Source organism: Coregonus clupeaformis, chromosome 13 (genome assembly GCF_020615455.1).
Source record: "Coregonus clupeaformis isolate EN_2021a chromosome 13, ASM2061545v1, whole genome shotgun sequence".
Lineage (NCBI taxonomy): Eukaryota > Metazoa > Chordata > Actinopteri > Salmoniformes > Salmonidae > Coregonus > Coregonus clupeaformis.
In genome coordinates this window covers 55,021,675-55,040,583 of record NC_059204.1, presented here as the reverse complement: position 1 = coordinate 55,040,583, position 18,909 = coordinate 55,021,675, and the positions used below count along the sequence as shown (strand labels likewise).

General features: G+C 45.0%; 3 non-coding genes across 3 annotated transcripts; 2 read left to right on the top strand and 1 right to left on the bottom strand.

Moving 5' to 3' along the window:
- The first annotated feature begins 5,453 nt into the window (after window positions 1–5,453).
- On the top strand, window positions 5,454–5,526 carry trnav-uac. Its single transcript has one exon. It is a non-coding gene; the product is annotated as a tRNA-Val (tRNA).
- A 6,727-nt stretch (window positions 5,527–12,253) lies between these two features.
- trnaa-cgc lies at window positions 12,254–12,325 on the bottom strand. Its single transcript has one exon. It is a non-coding gene; the product is annotated as a tRNA-Ala (tRNA).
- Window positions 12,326–12,805: 480 nt separating this feature from the next.
- Window positions 12,806–12,887, top strand: trnas-uga. The gene has a single exon. It is a non-coding gene; the product is annotated as a tRNA-Ser (tRNA).
- The last annotated feature ends 6,022 nt before the right edge of the window (window positions 12,888–18,909 follow it).

Here is an 18,909-nt window from a genome sequence, read left to right as displayed (position 1 = left end):
AACTGGCTCGCTAAAAGTCCTCCCAACTTTAGCGAGCCGAGCAGTTTGACGGTCGCTGGGAACAAGTGGAGATGTAATGTCCCGAACTACCACAGTAGAGGCAGCGGTTGGTCTTACGTCTATGTTGGCGCTCCTCCTTGGTTAACCCGTGCCGCCCCACTTGCATGGGTTCAGAATCTGGAGGCAGGACCTCTCCACTAATCCTGTGTGGTGGACAATGATCGACGCATTCTGGTCCACCTCCTGACCCGACTGGAAACTGAGAAGCTGATTGATTGGACGGGCCCCATTGCTTCTCCCTCCTTCTCTCTCGAACTCTGTTATCCACCCGAATAGACAAGGCTACCAAGCTGTCCAGGTCACTAGGCTCCGGATAGGAGATCAACTCATCCTTGAGTTGCTCCGACAGCCCCTGGTAAAAGGCCGCTTGCAGTGACTCCTCATTCCACCCACTCTCCACAGCCAATGTCCTGAATTCGATAACGAAGTCGGCAACGCTGCGAGTTCCTTGGCGAAGAGAAAACAGGCGCTTAGCTGCGTCCTTACCTCGGACTGGATGGTCAAACAGCTTCCTCATCTCTGCCGTGAACTCCTGGTATGAAGCCATGCAGGTGTCCTGTCGTTCCCATACGGCTGAAGCCCGGAAGGGCACAGCTCCAGAAGCGGCAGGCGAGATGGGTGAAACCGGTGGTGGATTCTCCACCAGCAAACTGAGCCGAGCCTGGATCTTCGTCAGACTGGTAGAAAAGTTCCGAACTGACAACGCTATCTCCTGTAGCGCCGTGCTGTGTTGTCCCAACATCTTCTCCTGATGGGTAATGGCATGGCGAACAGAGTCCAGGTCCGCTGGGTTCATTTCTGGCCGGATCGTTCTGTCATGGTTTTCTAAGCCAGAACCCAGAAGCAGACCAGGACAAGGTGAGTTGAACGAAGGTGAGTATTTATTAACAGATTCAAAAAACGATGCAGAATAATCCAGGGGACAGAGCGGGCGGCGGAGATGAGTTGGTGGAGGTGCAGTGGCAGATCCAATAATGGCTCGGCAGCCGCCGACAACCAGGCAGGGGTTGGGTGAAGGTTCCGGGAGAATGACTGTAGATAGAAACAAACGGAGGTAAGTACACGGCAAGCCAACAAGGTGCAAAACAACAAAACTAACGCTAGTAACTCAGAGGCTGATACGCTGACAAACATACTGTTCATGGCTAACGATCCGGCAGGGAATGGATGTCAGGTCAGAGCTTATGAAGGGTGATGATCAGGACCAGGTGTGCCGATCGCTGATGAGATGCAGGTGCGGGTAATCGGGAGATCTCCCGCCTAGCAACGTCGCCCGGCAACCAGGCAGGGAGCGTTCAAGAACCTTCAGGAAACAGGAGATTCAGAGCAGAAAAAACGGCAACACAGGCAGGAACCGACTCAGGACGCAGGGTTCATGACAGAGCTAGCAGGCCAGAGGTGGATGAACGTAGTGCCCTCGTTTGGGTGTAGGGTCTGATCAGAGCCTGAAGGTAAGGAGGTGCCGTTCCCATCACAGCTCCGTAGGCAAGCACCATGGTCTTGTAGTAGATGTGAGCCTCAACTGGAAGCCAGTGGAGTGTGCGGAGGAGCGGGGTGACATGAGAGAGCTTGGGAAGGTTGAACACCAGACGGGCTGCAGCGTTCTGCAATTCTGTTACAATTGGTGAAACCATGCATTATTTAGACTAGATAATGTTAAACAAGGTTGGAATGTGGAGCAATGAAATGTGGTATCAGTCTACTCAGTGACACCCACAGAACACAACTGTGAAGAGTTTACGGAAATATTAGCGTTGTAGCTCTTATCTTGGGACTGTGACTGTGGGAAATCACCTCCCCAGTCAACCTATTGTGCGTATTGACATTCATTTTGCACTGTACAGCCTTACCTAAGGATTGGGGATCAATTAAATGGGGTGTCAGTCTACTCAGTACCAAGAGCTTTTTTCCCAACGTCCTCTTCAGAGTTATCAGACTCCAAAACATCCAGGTTGTATTGTTTTTCCTTTGGAATAGTGTTCAATACACATAGTAGGGTGACTGGTACAATAAATGTGGCTCAATTCACAGTGGTTTCAGAGTCCCACAATGTTCTCTGGGTGTCACTGAGTCGACTGATACCCCATGTCATTGATCCATAATCCATAGGTAAGGCTGTACAGTGAAATAAATATGACCTCAATGCAATTCTAAACTCTAATACAACCAGTGTGATTTCATCAGATTTTTGTCAAATTAACAAATTATTTTATTTTGTTGAATTTATATAACAATCCAACCTCGTTTAGCATGATCCATGGCATAATTCCACTATTTCTATTCATTTGCGTCCAGTGGCGGCTCCTGAAAAAATTCTCAGGGGGGGCAATTTTTCTGATGATTTAGGTGACCTACACACATTTTAAAAAAGATATGTCCAGCAACAACATGAAGACAGGGGCAGCATATAAGTCAATACCAGAAGCATTTATTGACTGATCTCAAAAGTGTTGGCTTACCAGGGTTGGTGGAGCCCTCAGTTTCATCTTTGCCTCGCAAAGCTAACTCAAACACTCCGCAAAACTTGTCCACCAGTATCTGTCTTTTTATCTCACGTTGTACATCTCTTAAAGCCTGTCTATCACCCCCAGCATAAACTGCCTTCTTCCTATCAAGTAGTGATTTTAGATGTTTTGATACCCAAGGCTTGTTGTTAGGGAAGATTTTACAGGTCTTAGTAGGCACAACTGACTCAACACAGAAGTTTACATAGTCTGAAATAACCTCTGTGAGTTCATCCAGATCAGAGCTGCTGTCCTCAAATACCTCCCACATTGTACAGTCAAAACACCCCAAGTGATACTGTTGTCATTCCAGATCTGGACAGTTTTAACTGTGGGTTTCTCCCCTCTCCAGGAGGCGACAGTAAATTGGCCTGAGGTAGACCACATTGTGGTCTGATGTCCCCCAGAGGAGGTCTGGTGGTGGCAGAGAACGCCTTTGGTATTGTCCCATAGCACAAATCAAGAGTCCTATTTTTCCTAGTGTGACATTTCACATACTGATGGTATGTGCGCAAGACTTTGTGCAAGGTACAGTTGTTAAAATCCCCTAAAATAAATTTGGGTGCGTCGGGGGAGATGGATTCCAGTTTCTGTGACAGATTATAAATAATCTCTGATGCCTTTGTTATATTAGCTTTTGGTTGAATGTACACAACGGTAACAAACAATTGGGGGAACTCACGGGGCAGATAGTAAGGTCGCAGTGACACAGAAAGCAGTTCAATGTCGGGGGTACAGAGTCGCTCTCTTACCAGGATCGATTTACACCACTGGTCGCTGACAAGCAGGCAGACGCCCCCGCCGTGAAGTTTCCCTGTGACTGTCAGATCGCGGTCCGCTCTGACCAGGGTGAAGCCGGCCGGCTCCACTTCTCTGTCCGGGACTCTGTCATCCAGCCAAGTCTCAGTAAATGCCAGCAAACAGGCCTCCCGATATTCGTGTTGGAAGCGCAGATTCGCTGACAACTCATCCGCTTTCCCCCTCAGTGACTGGGCATTAATCAGCAAGGTGGTGGGTAAGGGAAGTTTGTTCTTAATTTTTTTTAAGTCGTTGTCTGATTCCCCCGTGTTTTCCACGTTTGCATTTGGGTTTGTAATCCACTCGCAGACAATCAGGTATTAGATGGGCCATTGGGATATCCATCGCGTTCGTATTTGAGTTGCATTGTAGTAAAAACTCCCTGCTGTATTGGATTCCGCTGCCAGCAGCGTTTTCATTATTTAGTCCGTTCGTAGCGGGTATGTACACGATCAACAAGATCAGTCCAACACCGTGACCCCACCACTGGAAATCCATGGTTGGCAGAATGTTTGTAAACTAAGTGTACAAATTAAAAACATAAAATAATGCCACTAAGTGTACAAATTAAAAACATAAGATTAAAAACATAAGATAACGCCACACCAAACGTCACACACACTGCAGGTCGCAACAGAGACGCTGCTACCCGCTCTTTTCTTAGTTACGTTCATGGTTACGTTACGTATGACGAAAGCGCGTAAGTGCAAGCCCTCAGACACCCATAGAGATTGTATTGAAAGCTCTGAAATTTGAAAAAAATAGATTTTACATGGGAGTCTATGACAGACTTCTGGGCGATTTTCAACCTGACTGAAATCGCCCCAAAAGGGGGGGTGGCCATTTGAAGCACGACTTTAGCCTGATTGGACATTTAGTGGCAGTGTGGCACTGTGGCAGATCAGACGTCTAGATTACAACACTGATAACTACTGTTGCCGTGATATAATTGATTAGAAAAAAAATCCCTTCCTTTTCCCGTTTGGCAGTGCGTCGCCCATATCGCCCTATTGAACACACCGCCCCTGTTTGCGTCACTGTCAATTACAGACTTGTATTTAGAAGTCTAACCGCAAATCCCACTATTGTGGTTAGTTCTTATTAGCTTCACACAGGTGGGTCCGACCACCATTAATCAAATAAGAACAGTTTTATAAATTAGGGGTATTTTAGATGATGACACCTAGCTAGATAGTTAGCTAGCTAACTATAGCTACTGAAACAGATTGTCGTTTTGCTATGTTTTTGGGGAAGAACATTGTTTGCATCCATCAGCTAACGATAGCTAGCTTTTTTTATGACCAGCACTGTCCAGAGCTTGGGGAAGGGCAGGTGCGCGAGACAAAACTTTACCAGCATCATAGCATAGATATCGATGAGTCGTGACATGAAATACGAGTGATAGTGTAATAACTACGTAAAAACTGTATGAACGTGTTAAATTGTTATGTGACGTTAGTCATATTCAGGTCCTGATTGGTCAACAAACTTATTTGTCACGTTGACGTGTATCTTTTTTGACACGCAAAGACAAACGGCGTTCCATTGTTTGGAACTGTTGTGCACTTCCGACCTGGGTGCGGCAGTAATGAGTGATTGGAGGGGCCGAATAGCCTCTTTTTTTTGGTTTGTTGTTCATTTTTATTTAGACCTTTTTTGGAAGTACAGGCCATAACGAGAGTAATGAAGATAGTTGCCCAACGAAACTCCATATTTGGTGATCAACGAACGTATTTCGACATTAAAATGCTTGCAGATCTGGTGAATGGGTGTTTGAATCGGAGCTTTATGGGCGTTAAAGAGGTCTCTAACGCCAAGATAGATACCGGTCACTAGTTAGATAGCTGGTGTCCCAGCAGATGCACATGTGTTAACTACTTCTATGGTAGCTCCGAAATAACTAGCTAAGGATATATGTCTTTACATTTGTGTGTTCATGGCATGTAATGGCTTAATTAGCTACAGTAATTAGATAGTAGTTAGTTATCCATCTTGCCACGTGGAATTAATACTCAAAAATGTGTAGCTACGTTTGCAAGCGCTACCATATATTGCATACTTTACCCCATACTGGTATGCTACGAATCATGTGGTTCCATAGTGTAGCGGTTATCACGTCTGCTTTACACGCAGAAGGTCCTGGGTTCGAGCCCCAGTGGAACCATGTTTTTAATTTACATACATACGTTATGTGATGCATTACTAATACATGTTTCTACTTAGGTGGTGGCAGCCTACACTATTTTAACACAGAGTTTGCTATTGATGCACAGAGGTTATTGTTAGTCATAGGTCAACAAGTAGTAGCTCAACTGGTAGAGCACGGCGCTTGTAACGCCAAGGTAGTGGGTTCGATCCCTGGGACCACCCATACACAAAAATGTATGCACGCATGACTGTAAGTCGCTTTGGATAAAAGCATCTGCTAAATGGCATATTATTATTATTATAAAGGCCTGCAGATGGCGATATTGAGTAGTTTCAGTTTACCATCCAAAGGGAATCTATGCAGCCGGCTATACACTTGTGGACGGTTCGTACATAAAACAATTTCCATTCAGGCTGCAAATGCATCCATTTCCTCCTTAACTGGATTTAATGTCGAGAAGACTGGAAAATTTTTGTAAAATATGCATACCATAAAACTTAAATTAAATGCACGTCTGATCAGCGATGGGTTTGTTATTATAATGTTTATACTGCTCGCAATAAACAGTGTGGTAGTCTTTTTAAAATTTTATTGAGCAAAATCTGTGTGCATTAAGGAAATAGATGCCTGGCTCAAATAGAAGCCTGTCTATAATAAGCGCCGGTTGTGTTCAGTGATTGAAGCAAATAAATGCCTGGGCTATTAATTATAGTTTTACCGTACATTCTTTATGAAACATAATTTTCCACCACCATGCTAGAGTGGCTAAGGTTGCAGCCGTCTGTTGTTTACCTTTGGTCTGATTGTTGTAAGCAATGTGGTGGAAAATTGTGTTTCATAAAGAAAGTATGCATATTTTTCCTGCCTTCTCGCCATTAAATCGAGTTAAGGAGGAAATCGACACATTTGCAGCCTGAATGGATAATGTGTTATGTACGAACCGGTCTATAGGGGATAGGAGTGTATAGCTGCGTAGATGCCCTTTTGATGATAAGATTTGAAATGAAACAATATCGCCATCAACTGGCCTTTGGGCTACTAAAGCAGCAGTACTCTTCCTGGGGTCCACACAAAACATATAACATTACATAATACATAATATTATTAGACAAGTACATCACAAGGACAGAACTACATACATTTAAAATAAGTATGAACACTTTCATAATGTCTTGAATGCAAGTGCAACACACGAAAATGGAAATGCAATAACAAGGAGGTGCATTGCTAATAGGTAGACACTTCGCTAAATACCCCTGATGTGAATATAGCAACCTTGTTTCGCTAAATTCCCCTGACATGAATAAAGCTATTTTGTTTCTATAGTTACCGCCCATAATGTGTATCCTGGGGTAAAGTCATAGACTGTAAAAAATAAATATATACTTTTTTACAGTTACCACACGCAATGGGTTTCATTAGGTAAAATGCAACATTCATGAACATGAATTTAATTTAATGTAGGGTTCATATGGTCATGAAAATCCTCTAAAAGTAATGGGATTTTAAAATGGTGTTTTCCAGGCCTAGAAAAGGTTTGGAAAATGATCAAATCCGAAAAGTTTTGGAAAAGTCATGGAAATGTATTTAATAATTTCTGTTAATGTAATTTATTCAGGCACAGTTTTTAAATATTTTATCAATCAAATAAAAATCGGCATATCAGCCAGGATTGGAATGACAGCGCTCCTAGTGGCCGGGGACTTTAATGCAGGGAAACTTAAATCCGTTCTACCTAATTTCTACAGTATGTTAAATGTGCAACCAGGGGGAAAAAAAACTAGACCACCTTTACTCCACACACAGAGACGCATACAAAGCTCTCCCTCGCCCTCCATTTGGCAAATCTGAACATAACTCTATCCTCCTGATTCCTGCTTATATTCAAAAACTAAAGCAGGAAGAACCAGTGACTCAGTTAATAAAAAAGTGGTCAGATGACGCAGATGCTAAGCTACAGGACTGTTTTGCTAGCACAGACTGGAACATGTGTTCTTCAGATAGCATTGAGGAGTACACCACATCAGTCACTGGCTTCATCAGTAAGTGCATCGATGACGTCGTTCCCACAGTGACCATACGTACATACACCAACCAGAAGCCATGGATTACAGGCAACATCCGCACTGAGCTAAAGGGTAGAGCTGCCGCTTTCAAGGAGCGTGACTCTAACCTGGACGCTTATAAGAAATCCCGCTATGCCCTCCGACGAAAAATCAAACAGGAAAAGAGTCAATACAGGACTAAGATTGAATCGTACTACACCGGCTTTGACGCTCGTCGGATGTGGCAGGGCTTGAAAACTATTACAGACTACAAAGGGAAGCACAGCCGCGAGCTGCCCAGTGACACAAGCCTCCCAGACGAGCTAAACCACTTCTATGCTCGCTTCGAGGCAAGCAACACTGAAGCATGCATGAGAGCACCAGCTGTTCCGGATGACTATGTGATCACGCTCTCCGTAGCCGATGTGAGTAAGACTTTTAAGCAGATCAACATTTACAAGGCTGCAGGGCCAGACGGATCACCAGGACGTGTACTCTGAGCGTGTGCTGACCAACTGGCAAGTGTCTTCACTGACATTTTCAACATGTCCCTGACTGAGTCTGTAATACCAACATGTTTCAAGCAGACCACCATAGTCCCCGTGCCCAAGGACACTAAGATAACCTGCCTAAATGACTACCGACCCGTAGCACTGACGTCTGTAGCCATGAAGTGCTTTGAAAGGCTGGTCATGGCTCACATCAACACCATTATCCCAGAAACCCTAGACCCACTCCAATTTGCATACCGCCCCAACAGATCCACAGATTATGCAATCTCTATTACACTCCACACTGCCCTTTCCCACCTGGACAACAGGAACACCTACGTGAGAATGCTATTCATTGACTACAGCTCAGCGTTCAACACCATAGTGCCCTCAAAGCTCATCACTAAGCTAAGGATCCTGGGACTAAACACCTCCCTCTGCAACTGGATCCTGGACTTCTTGACTGTCCGCCCCCAGGTGGTAAGGGTAGGTAACAACACATCTGCCACGCTGATCCTCAACACGGAGCCCCTCAGGGGTGCGTGCTCAGTCCCCTCATGTACTCCCTGTTCACCCATAACTGCATGGCCAGGCACGACTCAAACACCATCATTAAGTTTGCCGACGACACAACAGTGGTAGGCATGATCACAGACAACGATGAGACAGCCTATAGGGAGGACGTCAGAGACCTGGCCGTGTGGTGCCAGGATAACAACCTCTCCCTCAACGTGACCAAGACAAAGGAGATGATTGTGGACTACAGGGGAAAAAAAGAGGACTGAGCACGCCCCCATTCTCATCGACGGGGCTGGCATGGGTCCTCAGATCCTCAAAATGTTATACAGCTGCACCATCGAGAGCATCCTGACTGGTTCCATCACCGCCTGGTATGTCAACTGCTCGGCCTCCGACCGCAAGGCACTACAGAGGGTAGTGCGTACGGCCCAGTACATCACTGGGGCCAAGCTTCCTGCCATCCAGGACCAGAGGAAGGCCCTCAAAATTCTCCAGCCACCCTAGTCATAGACTGTTCTCTCTGTTACCGCACGGCAAGTGGTACCGGAGCGCCAAGTCTAGCTCCAAAAGGCTTCACAACAGCTTCTATCCCCAAGCCAAAAGACTCCTGAACAGCTAATCATGGCTACCCAGACTATTTGCACTGCCCCCCCACCCCCACCCCATATTTTTACGCTGCTGCTACTCTGTTAATTATTTATGCATAGTCGCTTTAACTCTACCCACATGTACATATTACCTCAACAACCTCAACTACCTCAACTAGCCGGTGCCCCCGCACATTGACTCTGCACCGGTAACCCCCTGTATATAGACTCCCTACTGTTATTTTATTTTACTTTTTAATTAAAAAATAAATGCATTGTTGGTTAAGGGCTGTAAGTAAGCATTTCACGTAATGTCTACACCTGTTGTATTCGGCGCATGTGGCAAATAAAATGTTATTTGATTTGATTTGACACAAGCACGCCTGTGTTTGCGAGCATCACCTGCGTGTGTGCTTGACGAGTAGGCTGTTGCTCAAGGAGAGAGAGACTACAGCAGGTAGGCCTAGTCTATAAAGTACTGTCTGATAGAGAGCAGACTAACTAGGTTGCCAATTCAAAACAAATATTTTACCCTGTAGTTAACTGTTTGGCGTTTGGTAGCATGTATTAATGTTTTCGTCATGTCATGTCCCAAAAAACTTTCCACCGACACTCGCGAAAAAGGCAGTACAAAGTTGATTTACTATTTTGAACGATTCATATGATTCATTTAAACGATTCGTTTTGACGAAATGAACGATTCACTTCACCATTGTATTAGTTGGGATTCAGTTCAATCGCGATGAATCGAATCATGTGAATCAAAATATAAATTTGTGAGTTCTGAACATTAATTTTAGGAAAAAAGATTAGATGTAGCCTTTCTTTTGGATTATGTGGCTTCAAAACTTGTTTTGTAGATACTTCCAGTAGATTTGGGCATTCAATGTATGGGAGGGACATTGCATCTGAATAGATGCTAATCAGCCTGCAAAGTAAACACTTTCAAGTTTCAAGTTTTAATGTCACATGCACAAGTACAGTGAAATGCCTTTCTTGCAAACTCAAAACTCAACAATACTTTAAACAAAAACAACGTAATATTAAAAAAAAAACACTAAAATTAAGAATAGAACACAATAAAGTAAGTAAGCATACTATATACGGGGTCAGTTCATTTTACATTTACATTTTAGTCATTTAGCAGACGCTCTTATCCAGAGCGACTTACAGTTAGTGAGTGCATAAATTTTTTATTTTTTATGGCCCCCGTGGGAATTGAACCCAAAACCCTGGCGTTGCAAACACCATGCGCTACTAACTGAGCTACATCCTTTCAAATACCATATTTATATTGTGCAAGGACTCTGGAGTGATGTAGGTGTATATATATATGTATAGGGGTAAGGTGATTAGGCAACAGGATATAAGACTAACAGAATAGCAGCAGCTTGTATGTGAGTGGGTGTGCGTGTGGGTAGAGTCAGTATAAATGTATGTGCATATTATGTGTGAGTGAGCAGATGATGGAGTGAGTGTGAGTGTGTAGGGCCCTGTGAGTGTGGTCAATAAAGATACAAGGTTAACTCAGATAGTCGATGTAGCTATTCTGTTAGCTATTTATCAGTCTTATTGTTTGGGGATAGAAGCTGTTCAAGAGCCTGTTGGTGTCAGTCTTGATGCACCGGTACCGCTTGCTGTGCGAAAGCAGAGAGAATAGTCTATAACTTGGGTGGTTGGAGTCTTTAACGATTTTCCGGGCCTTCCTTCCACACCGCCTGATATAGATGTCCTGGATGGCAGGGAGCCCGGCCCCAGTGATGTACTGGGCTGTCCGCACCACCACCTTGGGAGGTAGAAGGGTCAGAATTTGACCAGCAGGTATTCCAAGACTGATGAACAGTGGGTCGACACTTCCACCGCGCTGGAGTTTGCACACCAGTTGGTGTTGAAGTAGAGGCAAACCCCTCCCCCCTCGATTTCCCTGACTCCACTGTCCTGTCCACCCGGTGAATGGAGAATCCATCGAGTTGGATAGCCATGGGGGGTATCTTGTCCGAGAGCCATGTTTCAGAAAAGCAAAGAATATTGTAGTTGGCCGGTTTTCCCTTCGCCTTAATCACACCAGGATCCCTGCCCTCTTGCCTTTGTAACGCCCGCGTTTCCTCATGGGTAGCCTGAAAATTGGGTCGGAATTACAGAGAGAGCCCAGGGCAGAAGAGTCAAAGTTGAAGCCGGAATTGAAGTAAGTAACTACCGATCTGATGTTGAAAAGTTATTGTTGGTTGTAAGAAATGATAGCGGATACATTTAGTGAAAATAAAGTAAAAATAAAAATAATAATCACAAAATAGTGAAGTTGGGTCGGAGCTTTCAAAACGGCAGCCATCCAGTATGGCGCCATCTTTATGAGGTAGCTAAAATAAAAATGACTAAACTAGAAAATGAACATTTCCTGAAGAAAATCTGTGGGCTTGCTTCAGCTGAATAAAAAGATATGTAGCCTACCATAGCCATTTCATCTTTGATATATTCAATGAGCAAATTATTTCAAAAGACATAAATGGAGGATTGACCACATGTTTTATACCATGAGGGATTAAGTGCCTTGCTCAGTGACATGAGGTGGTACATGGGATGAGAGAGCAGCCACCCATGGTGTCGATACCACATTATGCTTACTTTTTTATTTGTACATAGAGATGTCGCCAATTGTTGGTCATGGACATTTTGTTAAAAGTTATCGAGAAGTAATCATGAAATGCCATCTGTCAAATGTGTATGAACCCTGTGAATGCCTTGAATCTTGAATGTAGCTATGACGTTTATGTTTGTCAAACTAAAGATTAAACAGTTTTGCTGTTAATTATGTATGGTAAATATTATATACATAAATGCAAGTGGGCAAAAGAAAAGCCAAGAGTCTTCATTTTTTAAATTGAACTTGAATTGTATTTGAAAATGCTGCATAGTCTAAAAAACGGTAAAGCAAAGCGAACCCTAAATGACGTGTATAAAGTTTGTCTGTGTAATAATAATAATAACAATAACAGTATTGCAGTTTGTTGAATGTGGATTTATGTTGTCGTTTTTATTCCATGGTGATTTTTTTTGTAAAATAACATAACGAAGATTAGAAAAATATCATCTTCGGAAAACATGGAGATGCCGGGGATTGAACCCGGGGCCTCATACATGCGAAGCATGCGCTCTACCACTGAGCTACATCCCCACGTGATACTAATGGAAGCAGTACTTCAGCAATTTAAAACTAGTCCCTGTAAAGTGTCTGGCTTTAAGGTTTTATGTTGTCGAAAACGTCCCATTATCCGATATAGCACCTTGTTGAACAGGTTGGTAAGGACCTTATGCATTTAGTCTTTCATTTCTACATTCACTTTTGCAATATCTGATGTCAACAAGGTTCACAGTGGCGCACAACAGAAGACTGTTGAAGTTAGCTTCTTGACGCCTAACGTTAAGTTAGCAAGGCTTGCTACTGTATACGTTGTAGCTAGCTAGATCAGCGATGTTCATGCTCTTTGTTGTCAGACAGTGCAATTGCTATTTAGCTAAATACTATCCACTGTGTTGGATGGTAGCCTATAATCAAAGTAGCTAGCTAAACTGCCTGGTTGTATAATGTTTACGCAATCATCAACGCCATAAAAGGGTAGTTCATTATTTATCATTACAGCGTTGTAAAGTATAAGCTGCGATGGCCGAGTGGTTAAGGCGTTGGACTTGAAATCCAATGGGATCTTCCCGCGCAGGTTCGAACCCTGCTCGCAGCGAAAAATGGTTATTTTGAATGACAGTTGTAACGTTGTAACGTGGGCATGCTGAAATGATGACGTATCACTTCGTTTATCATCAAAAAATGATTCAGATTTTGTTAGGAAATCAGATTGCGCGATCAATCCTTATGCATGTGCTAAAATAGGTGATATATTGACAGGAGCATGAAATACAGTAGCTGAGGAATGCTCAACTCGTTCTCTTAAAATACAAAAAAATGTGACCAACCGGCTCGATTCGGTTTTATGTAGCAACATTTGAAATTGTGTTTTTTTTTTACATTGGATAAAAGTAGAGACTCAGAGCTAGAAAATGGTATAGCATACACTAAAGTTCAGGAACAATGGGAAAGTTATTCTGCTTTGAAAGTTGATAAACTTCTAACCCCACTTTTGAGAAAATGGCCCTTGAATGCTTTGGTACACCTACTGAAGAGCTCTTCTTTGTCTACACCCATTCAACGTTGTTCACAAGCCTTAGCCCCACCCATCTCTTTAAGGATTCACGTGTGACATCAGCAGCCTGGTGGTCCAAAATAGCATAACTGTTTTATTTTAACACCAATATAACCATCCGTTTAAAAATGAATTTAGTATATGTCAATCTATCATATCATATAGCTGACTACATCTTAACTTTAGCTCATTTGTATTCAGTATTACAGGAAAATAAACTCCCACCAACATCATTAACTACAAGTTAATGGCAAGCTAATTACAGAAAATAGCTTACGGTTGTGAGTGTGACGAAATAAAAGCAGGGCATTCTACCGGAGAATTTTAGAACTTGGACACTGTCTCGGTGGCCTAACATTATATCCTAATTTGACTTTGGTGCAGGTCATGTTGTTCTTCACATTACCATCTCTGGTAAATATATAGTATATCAAATAAAATCAACGTTTATTTGTCACATGCACAGGATACAGAAGGTGTAAACGGTACAGTGAAATGGTTAATTGCATAGTGGAGTCTTTTGTTTAGACATGTAGCTAGCTAGTTAGCTAAACAATGAACCATAATCCTAACTCATAACGTTACTACCCTGCATGAATCTGCAGGTAGCTAACCAACTAGGTTCAGTGTTAGCTAGCTAGCTAACATTAGGCTATAACTAGCAATGTAAATGGCTCTGAGATACAAATAATATTACTACACAGATCATACACGTAACGTTAGCTAGCGAGCCAGCCAGCTAACGTTAGCTAGCTAGCTAACAGTACGCATTAACTTGCAATGAAAATGACTTTCTGACTAAATTAGAAACAGATAATATCTGAAAATGTAGCTAGCTAGGTCTCTTACCCATATACGGAACCTGGTGAAGAACAACGCCCACCTGGCCTGGCGCGAGTTGAGCCTCTTGGCCCCCTGAATGTAGGCACAGTTCTTATGGTCAGTCCACACGACGAATGGATGGGCGGCCCCCTCTAGCCAATGCCTCCACTCCTCCAGGGCGAGCTTGACCGCTAGCAGCTCACGGTTCCCCACGTCGTAATTACGCTCCGCCAGGGACAGCCGACGGGAGAGAAACGCGCAGGGGTGAGTCTTACCGTCCGTGAGGAACCGCTGGGACAGGATTGCTCCCACCGCAACGTCTGAAGCATCCACCTCCACAATGAACGGTAGGGACGGATCAGGATGCCCTAGGACCAGGGCCATTGTAAAGCGCAGATTCAGCGCATCGAATGCTTTCCCCACTTCTGGAAGCGAAGGAGCGCACGCTCGTCTTGGTGAGGGCTGTCAGGGGAGCGGCTAGGGAGCTAAAATTGCAAATAAATCACCTATAAAAATTAGCGAACCCTAAAAAACGTTGTAGTTGCTTGAGGGGGGGGGGGGGCTGGGGCCATTCCAGTACCGCGCTGACCTTGGCTGGGTCCACCCCAGGAAGGAGACTGTCTCCGTGTGGAACATGCACTTCTCCGCCTTGATGTAGAGCTGGTGACGGAGAAGGCGTTGGAGGACCTGCCGAACGTGCTGCTGGTGTTCACTCATGTCCTTTGAAAATATTAGGATTTCATCCAAATACACTAAGACACTGTGGTCGAGGAGGTCCCGGAGCACGTCATTGACCAATGCCTGGAACACCGCAGGCGCGTTGGCTAGACCGAACGGCATGACTTGGTACTCGTAATGCCCACTGGGTGTGTTAAAAGCCGTATTCCACTCGTCCCCCTCCCGAATCCTCACCAGGTTGTAGGCATTTCGTAAGTCCAGCTTGGTGAAGATCCGGGCTCCCTGCAACGACTCGAATGCCGTCATCATCAGGGGGAGTGGGTAGCGGTTCTTAACTGTGATGTCATTGAGCGCCCGGTAATCAATGCACGGCCATTGCCCACCGTCCTTTTTCCCCATGAAGAAGAAGCCCGTGCCCGCGGGTGAGGTAGATGGGCGGATGTGACCCTTGACGAGTGCCTCGCTGATATACTCCCTCATGGCAGGCGTCTCTGGTCGGGACAAGGAAAACAATCGCCCTCGTGTGGGCATTGCGCCCGGCAGGAGATCGATAGCGCAGTCGTATGGCCTATGAGGAGGTAGACCCTTGGCACGCCTCTTACTAAACAACTCCCCCAGATCCAAATACTTCTGGGGAACGCCTGCCAGGTCTGGGCCGGTGACGGAGTCTGTAGCCGCCGTCCTCCAGGTTGCAACTGCCGCTAGGGCAGTAGGCGGTTTGGAGTGCGGGACCTGAGGAAGAGGTGAGGACTGATAGGTGGTCTGGGACGGTGGTTTGGGCTGATGAGTGGTCGGTGGAGACCGGAACAGGACAGGGGGCGGATCCTCCCTCCAGGATGAGCCGCCCCTTGGACCAGTCTATCCGGGGTTTGTGGGCGACCAGCCAGGGGTGCCCAAGGACAAGGGGACACTCCGGAGAGTCCACAATGAAAAACTGAATATCCTCCCATAGCCCCCCTGCCACCTGGACACGCACGGGTACAGTGCGCCGGGTGATGAAGCCCGACCCCAATGGCCGTCCGTCCAGGCCCATGACCGGAACTGGCTCAGAGAGGGAGAGTAACGGAACGCTCCACCCTTGGGCCAGCCTTGCGTCCATCAGGTTTCATGTGGCCAATTGTTTACCCACACCAGGAGGTCGTTGAGGCCATCCAGTTGCTCAGGCAGCTCCCTGAAGGAGAGTTCGTCCTTCATTCCCTCCGATGCACGTAAAAGGATGACCAGGGCGGCCTCCTCCCATCCTGCCTCTCGAGCCTGGGTCCGGAACTCCACGGAGTAGTCTGCCACTAAACGGTCACCCTGCCGACACCACCCGAAAGGTGTCGAACATCTTGCGTAGCTCCCGGGTGAATTGGTAGGAGTCGGCTCACGCCGGAGTTTGGCTCTCCCACTCAGCAGTAGCCCAGGAAAGGGCCCGACCTGTCAACAGAGTGATGATGTAGGCCACCCGGACCTGCTCCGTCGGGAAGGAGGAGGGTTGTAGGCTGAATACCAGGGAACACTGGGTGAGGAATTCCCTGCAGCCCTCTGGACGTCCTTCATACCTCTCCGGAGGTGGTAGGCGGGGTTCCTGCGATGTCGCAGGTGAGACTGGAGATGCCACTGCCGGGGTTTCCGCTCCGGCGGCTGCCGGGGCTGGTCGGGTGTCCACCCGGCTCTGCACGGCGATCATCAGCTGGCGGAGATTCTTGGTGATCTGCTGCAGGCTGTGGTCGTGTTAGTTCAGCATAGCTCCCTGCATTGCCAATGAGCTCCGATACTGTGCTGCCTCCACTGGGTCCATATTGGCTCAGTTTTCTGTAAGGGTTGGTGTGAGGTGTGACCCAGGTGCGGTGCAGGATAGACAGTAGGCAGTAGGCAGAGATGGTGAAACAAGGATCTTTACTGGTGGTCCCGAAGCCAGGATACAAAACAACGGCCTTAACATGATAAAAGAAAGGTGGAGCAAATAAGTCTCCAAAAACAGGCTGACAGCCAAAATATGAAATAGTAACTACGACTGAAATCATAAAGAAACATGGAGAACACTCTTCGATTACCTGTACATACTTCTCCGATCAGACACTGATTAGTACAGCTGAGCATAGAGAAACTAACAGAGAAAACTGAGCAAGGGAACACAGGGAAGTGAGGGCATAAATACATAGGTGAACAGGTAGACACAGGTGACACCAATAGGATGGTGATTAGTCCAGACTGTGAGTAAGGAGGTGCCTAAGGTTGTCGGAGGATGACACTTAGTGGGTCGCTCCGGAACTGCAACCCCCTCCTTTAACATCCACCTTCCTCCTATATTGTCCTTTTGCATGTTTGAAATCTCGTCGGAGGTTGTAGTGGGCTTTCTTGTATGCGTCTATGTCCGTGTTCCATTCCTTTAGAGCGGTAGCTCTAGCCTTTAGCCCAGCGCGGATATTTCCTGTAATCCATGGTTTTTGGTTTGGATACATTCTTATAGTCACTATGGGGATGACATTGTCTATGCGCTTCTTGATGAAGCCTGTGACAGTAAACTCCTCAAAGCTATCGGATGAATCCCGGAACAAATCCCAGTCCGTACTAGCATATTATTTATGTCTTGAACAAGGAACCAATTTAATATATTCACTTCACTCACTGCAGCAGCGGGGTGAACATTTAGCAGACGCTTTTATCCATTTTTGTGTATGGGTGGTCCCGGGGATCGAACCCACTACCTTGGCGTTACAAGCGCCGTGCTCTACCAGCTGAGCTACAGAGGACCACATGTTACATGTACTTAAGTACACTTTTGGAGGAGCTAGTACTTTTCTAGTTACTCTTTGTGGGCTGTACTTGTAGTCTTATTCAAGTAATTTCAGAAGGAAGTAACTTACTTTTTACTCTGTTACATTTTACCAAATCACTTCAGTTTCATAGATTTATATTATTATATCGTTGCTGTTAGATGAAACCCTCCAAATGTAGTGACTTTAATTTTTTTACATTAACCGATATTATTGGTTCCCCTTTATGTCTGTATGAACCTTTCACGACCACTTGGCCAATTAAATGTATTAGTCCATTGGCTTTCAAAGTTGACTGTCAAACCCTGTATCTCCACCATGGCTTTTGAAGTGAAGTGCACGTCTTCACTTGACTCGGAGGAGTATTTTGTTCATGGGTTCTTAGCCAGACGCGATCAGAGGTAGGTTGCACTGTAATTACCTTCTGCCTTTGTAATATTATATACAGTATTTCTGAAGTATGATAAGTATTTCTCAGATATAATTCTGCTGTTGAAATTGTGTTTTGAGGGCGAGTGCAAATGAAATGGCTAGGTAGCTAACTAGCTAGCTAGCTACAGTGGGGAAAAAAGTATTTAGTCAGCCACCAATTGTGCAAGTTCTCCCACTTAAAAAGATGAGAGAGGCCTGTAATTTTCATCATAGGTACACGTCAACTAAGACAGACAAATTGAGGAAAAAAATCCAGAAAATCACATTGTAGGATTTTTAATGAATTTATTTGCAAATTATGGTGGAAAATAAGTGTTTGGTCACCTATAAACAAGCAAGATTTCTGGCTCTCACAGACCTGTAACTTCTTCTTTAAGAGGCTCCTCTGTCCTCCACTCGTTACCTGTATTAATGGCACCTGTTTGAACTTGTTATCAGTATAAAAGACACCTGTCCACAACCTCAAACAGTCACACTCCAAACTCCACTATGGCCAAGACCAAAGAGCTGTCAAAGGACACCAGAAACACAATTTGAAGTTTGCTAGAGTGCATTTGGATGATCCAGAAGAGGATTGGGAGAATGTCATATGGTCAGATGAAACCAAAATATAACTTTTTGGTAAAAACTCAACTCGTCGTGTTTGGAGGACAAAGAATGCTGAGTTGCATCCAAAGAACACCATACCTACTGTGAAGCGTGGGGGTGGAAACATCATGCTTTGGGGCTGTTTTTCTGCAAAGGGACCAGGACGACTGATCCGTGTAAAGGAAAGAATGAATGGGGCCATGCATCGTGAGATTTTGAGTGAAAACCTCCTTCCATCAGCAAGGGCATTGAAGATGAAACATGGCTGGGTCTTTCAGCAT